Below are 17,038 nucleotides of genomic sequence, written 5' to 3'. Positions count from 1 at the left end.
TCGAATTCAATTATCAATTTCAAATTCAATCATTACTGTTTTTTAAGGTACATTATCATTAATTTTTTTTCGGTTTGAATTTTTGTTTCTACCATTACTGATGCTCCTATCTAGTTTTGTGTTGTCGCCGTTAAATTTTTATGAAAAATTTGTAACCAAAATTCAAGTTATAAGCAATGCAGTAGTACATTCAACATAAATAACAAAAACCTTCAGAATTCAACTATTTATTGCAAAATTTTAGTTTAGTAGTTATTTCAGGTATTAAAATTTCAGTATTCGACTATGTTTATGAGTATCGCTTGTTGTTATTTTGATCGGTTTAACAATTAAACAAACTGTGAAGCTTTGTAGAATATTTTCACTTTATTGTATAATCGATTATCAACATAATGTAAACAAATTTCGTTTTGAATTTTATTCATTTATTTTCTGATATCCTAGATCAATGAAAGATCGAATGCAGCTGTTGAATGTGATGAAATTCTATTGACACATATCAAAATACAAATTAGGTATGCTCCAGAAGTATTTTTGTTATGTTTAATGTTAACACTGCATATGTATTTTTGATATGCTTAATGTTAACACTGCATATGTATTTTTATTTTTCTTGTCGAAATTTGAGAATATAATGTATATGTTAAAATATATTTTATACATGTTTTACTTTCGTTCGATTCAGTAGTTTCTGAAATTCTATTAACAAATATCAAAATACAAATTAGGTAGCTCCAGATGTATTTTTATTATGTTTAATGTTAACACTGCATATGTATTTTTTTATATGCTTAATGTTAACACTGCATATGTATTTTTGTTTTGCTTGTCGAAATTTGAGAGTATAACTGTATATGGGAAAATAAATTTTATACATGTGTTACTTCCATTCGATTCAGTAGTTTCTGTATTTAGTTGTAAACTTTTGATATGTTTGTATTTTACTTTAAACAAATTTTGTTTAAATGTATATTTTAAACGGAGATGTTGGCTGTGTAAATTTGATTGCACTTAAAGCTAAAAAGTGTGTGTTTTAACAAATTATATTTTGACAAATATGTATATTTATTTATTTTTTGATTAAATCAAGTAGAAATAGGAAGTCTAACAGTCCTTGTAAAGTACTCTGGTCGATGGACGTACGAAAAAACTTCAAAGAATATGTCACTGATGCTATATGTTGAGCACATCAGCAACATTCGTTGAGCTGCACGATGTTTTGGCATCTCACTTAAGTGTGGATTTAACCAACAAATGTATTCTAGTGGAATATCAAATCACTGCTAATGCAAGACCGATAAAAATACATAATGATATGGGTTTAAAGGTGTTTATTTTTCAAAAAAAATAGCTACAAGACATGAATTGTCTTCCTTTATATGTAAGCATTTTGGAGAAAATTGTAGGGAGCAATGTGGCAAGTTCATCTATATGTGTTACTGAAAGAATAACCAACTGTTACAACTTACAAACAGTGATAAATACAACAAATGAAGAAGCTTTGATGGTTGCTGAAGATACACAAGCATTAGATGTATTTGAAATGGATACTATTGAGGTGATTATCTCAGACCCACATCACAAGTATGTTGAGGAAGACCAGGTTTACTTAACAAAAAAAAATTTTAAGTCAGTCATGAAGGACTATTCAATTAGGGAGAAGTTTCAAATGTAAAGTAAAAGGTCAAGTAAGAAAATGTACGTACATTTTATATCACTCTGTTCTTGTTTAATATTAGTTTGGATATGTATTTTGAATGTATTAAATTATGTTGGATGCAGTTATACATTGTTTTGTAAATCAATAAACTGCGAGTTTTTAATGCGTGCATCAGGCATAGTTGAAACTGGAATGTCTAGAATAAGAGAATTCAGTCCTCAACATACTTTCCCGGTGAAGGACAAGATCTATCCAAAGGTGCATGCTACTAGTATGTTGATAGGTGGTATGGTTAAACAGAAATTCAAAAACTACAAACGAAAATACAGTGCGACAAAAATAAAAAATGACATGAAGGAAGATTTTGGTATGGATTTGACATACACTTTATGTTGGAGGGCCAAAGAAAGAGCATTAGAAGAGTTGAGGGGTAAGCCATCAGTATCTTACGGTAAACTGCCATCATACTTATATGTACTGAATACTACCTATCCGGAGTCATATATAAGAATGAAGAAGACAACTAAGAACGAGTTCTTGTATGTATTTATCGCTCTACATGTATTCATTAGGGGATTCGATCATTGTAGATCAGTTGCAGTTGTTGATGTTAGTCATCTAAAAGAAATGTATACTGGGGCATTTGTAACTGCATGTACAATGGATGGAGCAGGTTAGTAACATTTTATATTAATTACATTGTATAACTAGTTATATTTTTTATATTTATGCGTATCACTTGAAAATACATATCCCCACTACATATATACATATCTGTATTAAATTACATATATTTTGAAAGTTTCATGAATGAACATGTAAAATTGATTATGTTTGATAGTGATATGAGTCTACATTTTATTATATGTAATTGATACCATTTCTTTGATTAAATATATAGTTTTATTTAATTGTATTTTAAAAAATACATATGCAGTTCCTATATGTATTTATATTTGACAGCGCAAAATTGTTTTATATACACAAGTCATATATTTCCTTTTACATATGGTGTGATTGATTCTGAAAATGATGCATCCTAGATGTGGTTCTTTGAGAATCTAAAGTAAGCGTACAGGGAAAGATAAAACATATGTGTTGTGTCTGATCACAATCCAAGCATCATAAAGGTTGTTGGTGATGTGTTCAAAGATGTTCCACATTACACATGTATGTAGCATCTATGGGATAATGTGAAAAAACTTTACAGAAAGTCACACGATGCATTGTCGGAGATCTTTTATACAATGGTCAAATCATATTCAAAGTTAGAATTCCACATGTTAATGGAAAAAGTTGAGGCAGTTGATATTAAGGTGAAGAAATATTTGGAATTAGCTGGTTACAAAAATTGGGCTAGATCCTATGCAACAGTTCACTGAGCATAGACTTTGACTTCAAACATTGTGGAGTTAATAAATGAAGTACTTGTATCAGCTAGAGAACTGCCAATTTATGACTTTCTTGAGGAAGTTCATTTACTGTTTGCAAAATAGAATTGTGAAAATAGGCAACAAGCTTTATATACCTTCACAACACTCATTGGAAAGTTTAATGACATACTCAAAGAGAATGAGGCTTTGTGTACTCATATGACGGTATGACCTTGTAGAATTTATAATTATGAAAACATAAGTATGAAAATACCTTCCATTCAGTTGTAAATTAATGAAAAATATACAACATAAACTATATGAACATATAAAAACATAATATGTATTCTGCATATGTATTTTTTGTATTGAAAATTATTAATACTGCATATGTATTTGGATGCTCAGAAAAAATATTGTACTCTGCGTATGTATTTTTATTGCTTATGTATTTTTCCTGCAAAATGATGGTGTGCTTACAACATATCATAGAATATGAAATTCATCTTTTTGTAGCATTGCATTTAACTTTTTATTTTTATGTCAGGTTATAGCAGCCACAAAATATGTGTATACGATACACGACAAACAAAAGCACTTTATTTTTGCCTCAAGGAAATAAAACGCTCATGTAATGCATTTCAACTAGATGAGATACCATGTGCACATGCTTGTGCGGTGTTAGAGAGAAAGAATTTTGAGAAGGGGCAATATTATTGTGATTTATTTAAACCAAAAATAGTTTTGAAGATATATGATGTTCCCATCTACCCGTTGCCACATAAAGATGACTAGATAATTCTAGAGAGTGTACTTGGTGAAATAGTACTGCCTCCAAAATTCAAAAGACCTCCAGGAAGACCTGCAAAGAAGGATTGTGGAAAATTAGGTCGAGCTATGTTTGGAAAGAGAAACATCAACTCATGCGGTGGTTGTGGGGCTAAGGGTCACAATAGGCGTTCTTGTAGGAAGTATCGCAAATGATACATTTCTTCTTCTGTATTATTGCCTAAAACTTTATTTTCAATTTTTATAATAATGAACTATTCTTTTTTAGTTAATACATTTATGCATCATTTGACAATTGAACACAGTAATACTGAATACTGCATATGTATATGTTGCAAAATATGAATATTGCATATGTATTTTGAAGTTATAGTTCATATGTATTTTTAACATTGTCTATATATATTTTAGGTTAAAGTTGGTAACTTTAATTAACCAAACAATTATTTGGTTCCTAATTGTTCAATGATTTAAATACATATGACATATTCTACAAATATATGTTAGCACTGCATATGTATTTATATGCTAAAAATACATTTGATGTATAATCCATATGTATTTTTAAGAAAAATAACAACACTGTATATGTATTTTGTAACTAAAATCTCACAATATTATGTAACTGTATTAAAACCTCAAACTTTATCTTTAATCTGAATTCTCATTTATAATGATATTAAATGGACACATATCAAAATAGATATTACATATGATTAATATGTATTTTGGAAATGTTTAAGCTTAACACTACATATGTATTTTTAGGATAAATAATCCATATGTATTTTTAAGAAAAAAACAACACTACATATGTATTTTGTAACTAAAATTCCACAATAAATTATGTAACTACATTAAAACCTCAAACTTATCTTTAATTTGAATTCTCATTTATAATGATATTAAATGAACACATATCAAAATACATATTAGGTATGATCAATATGTATTTTGAAAATGATTAAGCTTAACACTGCATATGTATTTTTAGGATAAATAATCCATATGTATTTATACTGCATATGTATTTTAAGCATAATATGAACATTACATATTATTTTTTAGCTAAATCACACAGTAAAAGGTAGAACTGCATAAAATGCTCAAATTAAACTTCGAAACTGAATTAATTTCATTCAGTTAAAAATAAGTACTATTATAACCTACAATTAGAACTACATCAAAACATCAAAATTAGTTTGTACAATCAGAACTTACATCCATAAACCAGCTTCTAAACTATACAAAGTAATCAATCCATCATCCATCATACATCAAAAACTTCGGTGACACTAGTTATTCTACTTTGCTTTGCAGGCCTCAAAGGTTCTTCAACATCACTATGAGCATTTGTGTCTTGTTTTTGGGTCTCATAGTCCCACAAAAGTGCAGCATATCTTATACGAAGTGCATTGGGGTCGAACTCATTCGCAAGAACTTTATGATCATAAGGAAGGCACTCTGCATATGTAACCATATAGAGACCATAATCCCTACAAAAATAAAGAAAAAAATTATTAATAACTAAAATATATTTTTTACAAACATACAATTTTGTTATACATAAATTAAATAACTTACAAGCTTTCACTCGATTGTTGAGGCAAATTCTCTTGAAATAACACATCAAACATATATGACGAGTCTTTGTCTTTGTATCTTGAATGATTTTCAACATCAATTCCTTTCTTAATGTAGAAATCACGTTGTTGGAGACACAATGGGATAATCGCAGCTAATTTTTCGATCTCAGTAAAAACAGCCGAATAATGACCAAATGATTCATATGAATCATATAAGAATATGAACCTCTCTGAGAAGGACAAAACTACTAGCACCCAATGATATTTTTCCTTTATATTGAATGGAATATAAATGTATTCCACCATATGTCATGGCACAGCAGCATGCATCCGGAACCCATTTATGTACTCATTAAGATGGGCCGCATGTTCTCCCGCTGTAAGGTTTGCATCATCCACAGAATAAACATCATGAACAGATCTAACTAGGTTCATAAAGTTGCAATCTACTGTGCTGAATTTGTAAGACCTGTTGAGGTCATACTTTGACTTCTTCCTCAAGTAGTAGAAGCAAACATCAATTTGCTGCAGTAATTAATACTAGAAATTTTAGATCATTCAAACTATTTGTATACTAAATTTAGCATATGTATGTAATATAAAATTCATATGCAATTTAAAGATTAACACATCATTTGTTAAATAATAGAAAAAACATAGTAAAAATACATATGTGCACCTGCATATATATTTACAAGTAACATAATATGTATTTTAAGTAGTGCTACAACCGTAAAGGAAACATTGTCAAAATAATATAAAAACATAGTAAAAATACATATGTGCACCTGCATATGTATTTACAAGTAACATAATATGCATTTTAAGTAGTGCTACAACCGTAAAGGAAACATTGTCAAAATATTATAAAAAATATAATAAAAATACATGTGTGCACCTGCATATGTATTTACAAGTAGCATAATATGTATTTTAAGTAGTGCTACAACTGTAAAGAAACCATTGTCAAAATAATATACTAACCGAGTCTGTCCATGACTGCTCAGGGAACCCCATTGTGTAGAATCAGTTTTTATCTTCAATAGTCTTAACTTTGAAATACATCATTGGCATGGTTTATTTGCCCCCTTTGTAATGATCCGCATTTTCCTTCCTGTTTATTTTGTTAATCCGTATATGTTAAATCATGAAAACATAATGAAATTAAAAAAAAAAAAATACTTCAATAGAAATACCTTTTAGCATGAACTTTGAGAAGGTCTTCAGAAATCAAATTCATGTACTTGTTGACAATCTTGGTATCCATTATTCCATCAATTGGGTGATAAACAAATGGATATTTCTGTGGGAATATACGTATGTGCCCTGCGAAGCTCTCTATATAGTTACATAATACAAAAATATAATTATTAAAAAGTATTTGCATAACATGTTATATTGTAAACTAAATATATAACTAATTGTACTTACCGGCAGCTGAACCAAATTTCATCGTGTAAGGTGACTGCTTGAATTTGGATGATCGTCTAATCCGTAATTTTTGAACAGGGATTGAAGTTCACGAGAGGGATGAACAATGATGCTTTTACTACTATAGACGTCCAAACTAGGAAGTAGATCATCAGGAATTGTGTTTTGTGAATCATACCAAACTGGTTCATCCCTTTGTTCATCCGTGGTTAATTCTTGTATTTTAGGAGTTGTCATAATTTGCTCCTCCGTACCAAGATCAACCTCTCTGTGCATGTCTGATTTAGAGCTTGATCCAATATTCTCTTTGTTTTCCTTTAAAAAATGGAAAAAAGTTTATTTTGTTATGCCCAAAATAACACACATAACCGCAAATATGTTTATAATACACACCTGACAATGATCTTGAACAACAGACTCAGACTTATTATCATTGAAATGTTCATTGCAGGGTTCTTCTTCACGGGTTGCCGATGGATGTGTCATGATGCTTTCTCTCCGATATGCATTAAGACTTGGTAACAACTCATTCAAAATTAAAAACTGCGAATCAAACAAATTTATTTGATATATTTTCTCATCAATGATCTGCAATAGAATGAAAGAAAATATATAACTGTCCTGCGGATTATTAGGATTGTTACATCACATAAACTAAAGTTTAATTCATTATACATACTCGAACATGATGAACAATCTTCTCAAAAAGACTATAATCCAAATTTATACTTTGGAGAAGCTCATCAAGGATTAAATATTGAGAATCAATTTCAATGTTTATTTTATCTGGATGCAAATCAGTGCACCCCTTGCAAATAAGTAAAAAAATATTAAAACAACATCAAACAAAAATTCAGTTGTATATGTTTATGCAGATCTATATATAAAATAACATATAACTGCTAAAAAACCCAAATACATATGTGCATTAAAATGAATAATCATATGTTAATTATTATTTACCTTTGTAGCATCCTAATTTTCACCCAAATTCTGATCAACAGTAGAACTGAATTATTGTGGTGATGTTTTGACACCAGCATAATCCATATGTTGGGCTTCAAGATCCGTATCTTCATGTTGTTGCTACAAGTATAAGTTCAATAAACTATTATTACTTAAGTTTCACTGAATATGTATATACCAACCCACTAAAAATACATATTGCTAAAAATACATTTCTAAACACACTGCATATGTATTTTGTACTACATATCATGTGTATTTTTGAATGCACTGCATATGTATTTTTTAAATACTCTGCATATGTATTTTTAGCAATATAGTGCATATGTATTTTTAGAATACTCTGCATATGTATTTTTTAATACTCTGAATATATAATAGTAAAATTTTTACCTTGCTTTGTTCAATTGCTTTGAGCATTCTTTTGAACTTTTTCTTTACTAATTGACGAATTCCTTTAAACTCTTAACAAACCTGTATTCATACAAAATTAGTAAACACAAAATTTTTTAATGTAAAACAAATATTTGACAAAAAAAATTACCTCGGCGCAGAATGCATCAAAAATTTTCTTAGAAATAAAGGCTTCTTTCTCAACATGACTCTTAGGCTTTGACACGGCTACTTCTTTTATATGACTATCTGCCTTTGACTGTACCTGAGGAAAAATAACCCTAGCTGTTTGCTTTTCTTTCTTCGTTTTTGAAGAAGCTACCTGTCGTGTTGGAATTGACTTGAAAATTGGTGTCTTCATTCCAATAGCCTTTGCAGCACGAGGAGTTGGTGTCCTCATTTGGGTATGCTCGTCAACAATATTGACTTGCTTTTTCCATGAAGGTTTCTTCACTACTGGGGTTGATGAATCAACTTTTTACTTCTTCTTTGAATGTTCATTGATCTTTTTTGGTGATGGATCCTGGAAGTCATCATCAGAATCAACTGAACATTCATCTTCAGTTATATCCTTCTATGGTATTTCAAGCTTTGCCAATTCTATTTGAGTTGGCTCTATGTTCTTAAATACAACCTAAAAATATGTTAAACAATATGTTAAAGAATATGTTAAAGAATATGTTAAACAATTGTAAATGGAAAAGAATATATGTAGACTATACAATACGTATCAATACATATATATTTATTCACGACAAACCATGCCATTGTCCTTGAACATAGCATTCATCAAAAACTCAAAACGTGGACGAGGTACAATCGTCTTTCAATTTAATAATCAGGAAATCCGATTATCAACCTTCGATGCAATCTTTGGCGGGATATTTGAACAACACTCATAAAGCCACACTTGAATAGCCAGTGACATTTTCTGAATCAGATAAAATTTACCACCAGCTTTCAACTGGTTGTTCAAACTTCTCGCCAGATCTTCAAAAGATAAAGAACCCCATGGAAAATCCTTATATCTTCCACTATCTACCAAATCGAAATGAAGATGGGGTATAACCATAGTTTCAACATTAGATAACACAAATGAATGCAGGAAATATATAATTGCAAATTTCTCAGCTCCCTCATCATTGTTTTTCCCTCATACTTTCTCCGTGAATGCTAGAAATAGTTGCGTTTTCTGTGTAATTTCTACCCCATTGAAATACTTCTCAATCATCCTATTTGGTGCATACTCATAAAAAATAAAGTCATACCTATTAGCCACACAATTCAATCCAGTTATGATAGCAAATTTCTTAGGAGTAAAACTAAGAGAGGTTCAATTAGCAAAAATCAGAATCCCAGAAGAAGAACTGCCCTTCACCTTAAGCGTCATAACACATCTGCACAACTGTGCTTGCACTACACATTGCTTCTTCTTCATAAAATAATCAAAAATGTTATTGTCGCAAAAGTTTTTAAATTGTTCCTTGTTTAAAATTGCGCGTATGCTTTCATAAATATCATTGTCACTGTACGAGCACATGTGTGGTGCAAATCTTGAAAGTTTTCTGACAATGAATATTTCGTCCCGCATCACCTATACAAAGTAAAACTACCACTTCTTAATCTGTAAAAAAAATTCAAGAAGACAAAAAAAACATATAACATGCATATGTATTTCATATGATTAAAATGCACATGTATTTTGACCAACACTGAAAAAAAACATATCAAATACAATAAAATTTCATATAACCAATAGACTGTGATGGTAGTTAAATAAAAATTAACATGCATATGTATTTTGACCATGTCAAAACTACAACCAACACTGAAAAATACAAATCAATTATGCTAAAAATACATATAACCAATATACTGTTCATGAGTAGTTAAACTATAAAAAATATTAAAGCAGTCAAAAAATTCATATAACATGAATATGTATTTTGATCATATCAAAACTGCAACCAATACTTAAAAATACATATCAACTATACTAAAAATACATATAGCCAAATACTATTCATGAGTAGTTAATTCAACAACATATTTCTTTTCACAATTATACCATCATCTTCACAAATCAACTTTCTTATTCCCTAAGTATCATCATAACATAAAATACATATTAACTACTTGAACACAATACTTAACAGTCAAAAAAATACATTTACAAACAAAAAAATACCTCTTCCTCACTTTCTTCTTTAGATTCATCAGCATAAGATTTGTCAACATCGTCTTCAATTTCTTTAGATTTCCTTTTCTTCTCGTACTGTTTTTTAGTTTTTTTCTTCTTTGGAGAAGGAGTTTTCTTCAACCCTTTTTTTTTTTAATTTTTGTTATCTTCACTTCGTCGTTACGAAACTTCGACCTAATCTCCTTCGATCTCCCAAATTTCTTCAACTGTAAAGGATTTGAAACAACTTTAATTAAATCTTCTTGAGTTAACCCAAGACTAAATGATGGTGCATCAAACACTAAATTAATATTTCTTATACCACTGTTTGTAGGTGTTTTTGCTCTATGTTCATCCATTAAAACACAAAACCCTTAAAATCTGAATTTCAGATGAATTAAAGTAGAAAAAAAAACCGCTAACATGCAATATGCGATTAATAGTTATCTGAAATAGGGAAATCAAATCCTTATCACAGATCGTGCAAGAATCATGCAAAAGGCAATAAAATATATGCTGGAGTGATGTTTAATGGCGAAAAAAAAAAGGAATAAAAATTTTAAATTAAGGAAAGAGAAAGAAGGAGTGAAAAGGAAAATTTTAGCACAGTCAAAATACTTAGGCGGCAAAAAAAGTAGGGGGTCACTTAAAATAATGCTACAGATGCTACACAATGTAATTAGGAAAAAGTGTTGCTATTTTGTGTAGTTTAATACTTAGCTATGCTAACATGTGTATTTTTCCCTAGTTTTATTTTATTTTTTTTCAAATTAACCAATATTTTAATCAATCAAATCATTGAGAAACTACATATCTAAACAAATATAACTAGTATAAGACTTGCCTAAAATCGTCATATCTAGAGCTATGAAATATATGCATTGTATACAAAGAATAGAAAACACAGATACTCATATATACTTGTGTATTAAATACATGTATGGTACTTAAAAATTCAAAATTGTGAAACACATGCATTATAAAATATAGCTACAAAGGGTAAGGGTGGCGAGAAAGGAAGGAGAGTGGAGGGAGAGAGGAGAGAGGCGAGCGAGTGGGGAGGAAAGAAAGTGTCGCTAGGTATGGTATCTCAGATACAATCTCTTAGTGAGTGATATACACGATATCTTAACTAAAACTATGTGGTACATTATGTAAATATTGTAAGTGTTACTCTCTATGGTAATTCAGGGCTATAATGCCATGGTTTGTGAAATTGCCTCTGTAATCATTGATGTGAAAATTTAAAGTTGGGCCTGCGTTATGCCGAATATCCCAAAATCTTCATTTGTTCTGTTGAGAGGGAAAGTGCACATACAAATTGGGTGACAGCTTTGAATACGAAGACAATAGATACAATGTCAGACATTAAGGCCCACATACAAATGGGCCCATTTGACTGGATTTGGCCCATCAAAGTGGCTGGCAGTCATGGACAGCATCCTCTCTGACTAATAGTTTGCGACTTCTGAGGGGTCATTTGCACTATTATATCCCATTATATTTGTTTGCTGATTTTTAATGTTTGCTCTTTAAAATTGTTTCATAAGTTTATATTTTTCATATTTATATTTTATAAGTTATGTCCTGCTACGCATAACTTTGATTTTTCAAAACAAAGATTAGATATCAGTCCATCAGAAGGGAAAATCATCCAATTGAATTGATTGTGATTCAAGCTCCCAATAAAACAACATATTCAATATATTCCCACAAAGTTGGGTCTGAAAGGATAAAGTGTACACAGTCCATACTACTATTTCAGATGAAGTAGCGATGTTATTTCCAATAGACCCCAACTCATGACAAATAACATTATAATAAGAAGAAAACATAAAAAAAAAAAAAATGAGGTAACACATCACTACAAGAAACAAGACATCCATAGAGTAATACTATGAACTATCTATGTGAAATCAAAAACATCCCCAAAACACCACGAATAAGAAACTACAAGACACATGCATAACGCTATGACTATAGGTATTTGGACAAACAAAGCACTCCTCCCTACTAGTAAGGACACACTCCTACCCACTAACCTTTTTACCCTAATCTACGCCCTTTACACCTTACTATCAAGGGTCATGTCCTTTGTAAGTTGTAACTGCTACATGTCATATCTAATCACTTTCCTTCAATATTTCTCCGGCCTACCTCTACCCCATCTGAAACCATTCATTTTGAGCCTCTTACACCTCTATACTAGGGTATTCATGCACCACCTCATCACATATTCGAATCATCGCAATCTCACTTTCCACAGTTTGTCTTCCACCGAAGTCACTTCCACCTTCTCTTGAAGTAACTTAAGTTCTAACCCTATCTCTCATGTTAAGTCCACATATCCATCTCAGCATCCTCATCCCCGTCACCTTCAACTTTTGGATGTGAGAGTTTTTCACTGGACAATACTCTGCTTCATACAACATAATCAGTCAAACTGTCACTCTGTAGAACTTACCTTTAAGCTTAGGAGACACCTTCTTATCATACAAGACTCCTGAAGCGAGCATCTACTTCAACCACCCTGCACCAATACGGTGTGTGACATCCTCGTCAATCTCTCCACTTCTCTGAATCATAGGCCCAAGATACTTGAAACTATCTTTCTTCTGAATGGCCTGAGACTCCAGCTCCACTACCACATCAGTTTCATCCATCAATTTGCGGAACTTAATTTCAAGTACTCCGTCTTGATCTTGCTCAACCTAAACCCTTTAAACTCTAGAGTTTGCCTCCAAACCTCACCCTTATCATTAACTCCTTCCCGAATCTTATGAATTAGTACAACATCATTAGCAAATAACATACACCAAGTCACCTCCCCTTGAATACGTCGTGTCAAAATATCCATAACCAAAGCAAATAAAAACAGTTTAGGAGACGATCTCTGATGCAATCCTGTCAAAACAGAAAAGTGCTCTGAATCTTCTCCTATCGTGCTCATACAGTCTTGAATCCATCATACATATCTTGAATCAACCTAATATAGGCCACGGACACACCTCTAGTGTTTCCAATATCTATTTATTTGAAAAGTTTTTAAAAAAAATTAGGGAGTAATAGCTTGTATTTTGCTAATTAAAAGAATTAGAAGTATTATAGATTCCCGACCCAACAATTACATGAATTCAAATAAAACCAACAATCACAACAACAAGAATCATAACTAGATTCTGTTCATATTAGAGTAGTACTTTGCGTTTGCCTAACATTTCGAAGTGCTTCTGAGGGAAAAAAAAAACTTTTTCTTGTAGCTTTTGAGAAAAATAGTTTCCACTACCACTCACAATACTAATTTTAAGTTTTTTTTTCATATTCTAATTTACAAGAACAAGATTTTCCTGATTACGAGGCCATATCTACAATACATTTACTGCATCACTATACATGAATATTACCTCGTACTGTAATATCTAGCACATTAAAGTAGTGTAGATATGGCCTCGTAGCAATAGCAAGATGAATAAATAAGGTGCTAGCTATGCTTGTCTACAAACATTAAAGTAAATTTAATACAAGCTAGTGCAGTACTAATGTCTACTGTGTACTTACAGTTATTTTTGGAACATTAATTGGTGTGATATGTATCTATGTGACTATTGATGGTTCATATAAATACATTTTCTATCTGTTTATCAGAATAATAATAATGACCGTAATAATTGACCATACTAAGGTTGTTTTGAATCATTACAACTTATTTTTCAACGTACCACATAATTATGTTATAGCTATATGCCTATGTATCATATACTTCAATGCGGATTTTAGGGTGGTTCGTCCATAAAATAGAGTTTTTTCACCCCTTCGTTTTAATGTGCTTGTTCTCTATTTTAACTTGAAGTTTAAGAAAAAAGATTTTTGAATTATATAATATTAAATTAAATATATATTAAATAAAAAGTGATTAATTTTTAAACAGATTAATAATTTAGTTTAAGCCCGCGAAGAAACATTCAACTAATTTAGTTAACAAACTAACCATACACTAGTTTTCTCTCCAACAAATTTTCCAGGAAATTGCATTGTTATAAATCCAAAAATGGGTGACTTTAGATATTTGATCCTAATAATAAATGTCTTCAAAAAATAATTTTCCTTACATTTTTAAGTATAATACAAGTACCATTTTGTCCATCTACACCACAAATATATTTTTTAAACTTTCCATACTTATTTGTCTCTAAAATTTGAATTTTTATTATTTTCACTTTTTATTTTTTGTTATAATTTTCTTATTCTATTTTTTATTATTTTAACTTTTTTATTTTTCTTTAATTTTATTATTCTATTTTTTATTATTTTTACTTTTTATTTTTTTCTTTAATTTTATTTTCATATTTTAATTTATTTGTCTCAACTTTTATTTTTTTTTCTCTTTTTTCTTTTTTCTCAAGAATTATCTATTTCTTTTTTTTTCCTTTTTTTAGTCCATTCGTCTTTAACCTTTATTTTTTGTTTTTATCAATTCTCTTTTTTTCTCTCATTTTTCTCAAACTTGATTTTTATTTTTTTCTCCCATTGTTTATTTTCACAATTTTTTTAATTCTTCACTTTTTTATTAATATTTATTTTTTCTTGCCGTTTTTTTTCTCAATCTTTTTTTTTCTATTTTTTTTTATCGTTTTTTTCTTTTTTCAGTTCTCTTTTTTTCCCTCGTTTTTCTCAAACTTTATTTTTATTTTTTCTCTCATTTTTATTTTTCTCAATTTTTTTAATTCTTCGCTTTTTCTTGATCTTTATTTTTATTCTTTCCATTTTTTCTCAATCTTTTTTTTATTTCTCTATTTTGTTTGATCGTTTTTTTCTTTTTTCTCAACTTCTATTATATTTTACTAATAAATAAAAAATTAGATAATCTGCAAAGGTATCTTCTTTTTTGACATCAAAGCAAATTTAAGGACATGAATTGTTGTTATGAAATTCTTTGAAAATTCTTGAGATAAGTCGTATCTCTAAGGCGAGAGTTCTAGAATATCTCATAAATAAAAGCATAATGTGGTAGTGTCAACTCTTGCCTGTGGGGCATAGTTTATTATTTGAAAGTCCTTGAGCTAAGTCTTGCCTCTAAGGCAAGAGTTGTAGAACATCTCATAAATGAAGACATAACGTGGTAGTGTCAACTCTTGCCCATGGGTCATAATTTTTAGTTTGAAAGTCTTTGAGCTAAGTCTTGCCTCTAAGGCAAAAGTTGTAGAACATCTCATAAATAAAGACATAACGCGGCAGTGTCAACTCTTGCCCGTGGGGCATAATTTGTAGTTTGAAAGTCCTTGAGCTAAGTCTTGCCTCTAAGACAAGAGTTGTAGAACATCTCATAAATGAAAACATAATGTGGTAGTGCCAACTCTTGCCCGTGGGACATAATTTATAGTTTGAAAGTCCTTAGCTAAGTCTTGCCTCTAAGGCAAGAGTTGTAGAACATTTCAAAATGAAGACATAACGTGGTAGAGTCAACTCTTGCCCATGGGGCATAATTTGTAGTTTGAAAGTCCTTGAGCTAATTAAGTCTTACCTCTGGGGTAATAGCTGTAGAACATCTCATAAATGAAAACATAATGTGGTAAAGTCAACTCTTGCCCGTGGGGCATAATTTGTAGTTTGAAAGTCTTTGACCCAAGTCTTGCCTCTAAGGCAATAGTTGTAGAACATCTCATAAATTAAAATATAACGTGGCAGAGTTAACTCTTACCCGTGGGGCATAATTTATAGTTTGAAAGTCCTTGAGTCAAGTCTTGCCTCTAAGGCAAGAGTTGTAGAACATCTCATAAATGAAAACATAATGTGGTAGAGACAACTCTTGCCCGTGGGGCATAATTTATTGTTTGAAAGCCCTTGAGCTAAGTTTTGCCTCTAAGACAATAGTTGTAGAACATCTCATAACTGAAAATATAACGTGGTAGAGTCAACTATTGCCCGTAGGACATAATTTATTGTTTGAAAGTCCTTGAACTAAGTGTTCTCTCTAAGGCAATAGTTGTAGAACATCTCATAAATTAAAACATAACGTGATAGAGTCAACTCTTGCTTGTGGGGCATAATTTGTTGTTTGAAACTCCCTAAGCTAAGTCTTGCCTCTAAGACAATAGTTGTAGAACATCTCATAAATTAAAATACAATGTGGTAGTATCGACTCTTGCCCATGAAACATAACTTGTTGTTCGACAGTCCTTGAGCTAAGTCTTGCCTCTAAGGCAATAGATGTAGATTATCTCATAAATGAAAATATAATGTGGTAGAGTCAATTTTGGCCTGTGGGGTATAATTTGTTGTTTGAACTTCCTGAGCTAAGTCTTTCCTCTAAGGTAAGAGTTATAAAAATCTCATAAATCAAAATACAATGTGGTAGTATCGCTTCTAGCCCATGAAACATAACTTGTTGTTTGAAAGTCATAAGTCTTGCCTCTACAATGTGGTAGTGTCAGCTCTTGCCCATGAAACATAGCTTATTGTTCGAAAGTTGTAAGTCTTGTCTTTATAATGTGATAGTGTCAACTCTTACTCATGAGATGTAACTTGAATGGAAGAAATTGAAGAAAAGAACAAAAATAATAAAAATTACGAAAAAAAAATGAAGAAAAATATTAAAAAACCAAAATCAAAGAAAATGTAGAAGTTGATAGAGAATAGGAAAAAAATAAAGGTTGATAAAATT

Source organism: Capsicum annuum, chromosome 9, assembly GCF_002878395.1.
Source record: "Capsicum annuum cultivar UCD-10X-F1 chromosome 9, UCD10Xv1.1, whole genome shotgun sequence".
In the NCBI taxonomy this organism is placed as follows: Eukaryota; Viridiplantae; Streptophyta; class Magnoliopsida; order Solanales; family Solanaceae; genus Capsicum; species Capsicum annuum.
Note: the sequence above shows the minus strand (reverse complement) of the source record.